At 39.4% G+C, this 3,548-nt stretch overlaps 1 non-coding gene across 1 annotated transcript; it reads left to right on the top strand.

The window, feature by feature from the left end:
- The first annotated feature begins 1,184 nt into the window (after nt 1–1,184).
- LOC126016806 (U2 spliceosomal RNA) lies at nt 1,185–1,375 on the top strand. Its single transcript, XR_007498519.1, has one exon. It is a non-coding gene; the product is annotated as a U2 spliceosomal RNA (small nuclear RNA).
- Nucleotides 1,376–3,548: the final 2,173 nt, after the last annotated feature.

Here is a 3,548-nt window from a genome sequence, read left to right on the forward strand (position 1 = left end):
AGAGCAGGGGTGGCAAACACGCGGCTCTCAAGGGGCATGCAGCTCCCGGCCAAAATGAATGAGGCTGTTTGCCTCTTATCATTATTTTGTATACTGTGTCTCTTTGCCAAGTTTGGATTTTGTTCTGCTGCTTCTGAGGAGGGACCTCTGAGGAGAGACCTCCGAGCGCGGAGTCCCACCCCCAGGCTCCGTCATCCCGCCCAGGCTCCGTCATCCCGTCTCCTATCCCTCTGATCTCCCATCCCTCAGAAACAATTGCAGGGGGCCAGCAAGCGGAGGGGTGGGGGGACCCGATGTTGTCACATGTTGTGTCACATCTTGCCGTTAGCTCTTAGTGTGGAGGGCGCAGCACACCCTCGCCATCACTGCAGGATTTTGACCCTCACTCAAAATGGCAAAATGCAATATGTGTTTAATATATTATTGTTAAAATTAGATGCTTTTGTGTGAGTGCTTGTCTGTTTTGGCAGGTCACTGCGTGGTGTGGCTCTCTGACTCTCACAGTTTAAAATTTTGGCTCTTTGTGTCGAACTTGTTCGCCATCCCTGTACTAGAGGGTACATTATCACGCCATGCACCTGAAAGCATTGGGGCCACAACTGAAGGAGCACTGTCACCAGCAGTAAATCTAGACAAGCACTACAACAACAAAGGGAAGGAAAAGGGAGAAAGATGAAAAGTCAGTAGACTGTCTATTGTGCCTGGAGGAGAAAAAAATCAAGCAACTCACACAATTCTTCATTCAAATCAATCACAAAGAATCATATCAGAGCCTCGGGAAGCTAATTCTTTATGGGAAACAATACATAACCTTAAATGTACAAGACTCTTAATATTTAAATCTTTATCACAGAACACTAATGGAATCTGACTCATAATGTCACCTTGAAATACTTTCAGGATTGCTCTATATAAGTCACCTTAAATTACATGTGGTACCCAGAAATCTAGTAGAAGAAAAATAGTAGCAAATGTGTAAATAAAATTGCAATTATACTTCAGTCACAGGTTTATTAATAATTGTAAGGAAGATGTTGTATTGTTAATGTGCAGTGATTATTTCCCCTGAGGAGGAGATCTGTGTGAATTTTCTCTATGAGTAGCACAGTTTTGCTGACAATGAAACTCAGCTTGAACAATACTGTTTTGAAATGTATAGAACCATTTAAAAAATATTGAGAATCATTGCTTCTCTGCCTTTTGGTTAAGATCAAGTGTAGTATCTGTTCTTATCAGTTTAATATCTGATACGTCGTCTATCCTACGACAATATATTAAATGGATTTTTGGCACTAGGAACTGGAATAGGAGCTTGCTCCGTCCATTCTACGCATCGACCTGGTATTGCAGTACCTCCAGGAACAGTGCACTGCCCCCCGGGGGAATAAAAAAAAATATTGAGAATCACCTGTGTTTAATGCATAATCTTAGTTATGCTTAAATGCCCAAAGAAATGAACATTTCTTAAAGGTGACCCTTTGCACCAAGTTTTAAGAATACAAACAAAACACTAATGATTTTTACCAGTGATTAAAAAATGTATAAAAGTATGAGAACAATGTCAAGAACAATGGTGTTGACAGAGAATTCAAAATGCCAGAGAAACTATTATTCAATTACATGATGTAGCAAAAGTTTCCTATAGTCATGAGAGAATAACTATTATGCCTACACTATAAGCAACTGCAAAACAAAAACAAAAGTAGCACTTGCCATACTTAGAGCCTGAGAAGAACAAGGCTATTGTTCTCAAGAGAAGTTAAGCTTGGGTTAAACTCAACTTCACCCTGGATCTTTGCCTTCAGGCACTTCCCAGAACATCAAGCATAGTAATATGGACACCAAAGCTATCTCACTGAGTTGAGGAAGTAGATATTAAAGGTCACGTCAACTGATGCTATTAGAATTTTTTAAAGTTTCATAAAATAAGGGCCTCGGCACATTATGTGGACATCTCTTTCATCTTTGGCTGGTGACTAGGATATGTATCTACAGGAGGAAGTTACAATACACTTAGAAGCCCTTAGGAGAGTGAATCACAAACAGAAATATCCAAGGTTTAAATGCTCCAGTACACTGATTGAGCCAGCAACAGAAATGTCTTTAAGTATCTCTCACATTTAGTTAGAGCTCTAGAAGGACTACGTCATGAATAGACAACAAACCCTAAAAAAAGATAATGACCTAAAAGTATGCAAGGACCAAACAACACTTACACCCACTAAACAAAACCTAGAAAAAAACACTTGAGAGAATCACAAAGGTGCTCCAATGTTAATACTTCCAGTAAAATATATGCTATTATTTCAAAGACTCTAGGCTCATATTAAAATAATGTCGACAATGTATACCATATAATAAAAAATATTATACATGGAAGCTGACTCAAAACCAGGAAAACCAGAAGTCCCAAGAAAGAACCAAGGCAAACAAAAATGTTGGCAATAACAGTTTATAAATCTAAAAGAGCTATTAGAAATATGCACAAGGAATGGTACCTTTCACCCTGAACATTGACATAATGACCTGGCACAGGCCTCAGAAGAATGGGCATTCTCCATTCACCCCTGAACCAGGGAAGCCATCTATGAAGCATCCAAGGTTGTCTATGACATCACCTGGAAGCAATCCTCTATCAGGGGAAGACCCCTAATGCTGCTCTGACATCAATCTACTCAAGGAGTCTTCCCTTAACACTGAGAAGACTTAAACAACAACAACTATCTGCTTACTGGACAGGGCTTTCTGCATTGCTCCGCATCATCCTGACTTTAATGTAGGATATACAGATTCCAGGATCTTCAATACAGAAACATGATACCAACAACAGAGACTGTGTAAAAAAATAGAACTGTATTGGCACTACAGACAATGACCTGGATTGGACAAACTAGTTTGCTTGGAACCTAGAGTTGGTCTTGTGTCAGGAAACTTCAGGGGTAGGGTCTCCTTGTATTTAGGCCAAGGCTTTTCCTTTCCATGTCCCCCATACTTTGGTGGGCCTATGCAAACTATAATTGCCACTCTAACACCATTTTTACTGTGCTCCTTTGACTCTAAACCTTAAAAAAAAACCACTTAAACTTTTGAGGTTAACTTAAACTAATATGCATGTGTATGGAAATGTATGCCTTCAAGTTTAAGGAGTTACACAAATTTTATGGCTTTAGATTGCTTTGTGTACCACTAAGAAATGTTATAATGTACTACAGTTCTGGGATCTTGAGGAACAAAGTAATTGTACATGGGTTCTGTTTTATTTTTCTTAATGTTCTTTGACTGTAGGTTCAAAATTGGGGTGTCAGCAGAGGGATTTCTTCTGAGAACTCTGTTTTTTGGGTGATTGTCCTTCCACTGTAACTTTACCTTATCCTCTTCCTTTGCATCATTGTTCACATAATTAAAAATAAAATAAATAAAATAAAATAAAAAAATAAATATGCACAAGGAAGGAGCCAGAGTGGTGGCACAAGCAGTAAGGCATCTGCCTTGCCTGCACTAGCCTAGGATGAATTGCGGTTCAATCCCCCAGCATCCCATATGGTCCC

This window comes from Suncus etruscus, chromosome 8, assembly GCF_024139225.1.
Source record: "Suncus etruscus isolate mSunEtr1 chromosome 8, mSunEtr1.pri.cur, whole genome shotgun sequence".
NCBI lineage: Eukaryota > Metazoa > Chordata > Mammalia > Eulipotyphla > Soricidae > Suncus > Suncus etruscus.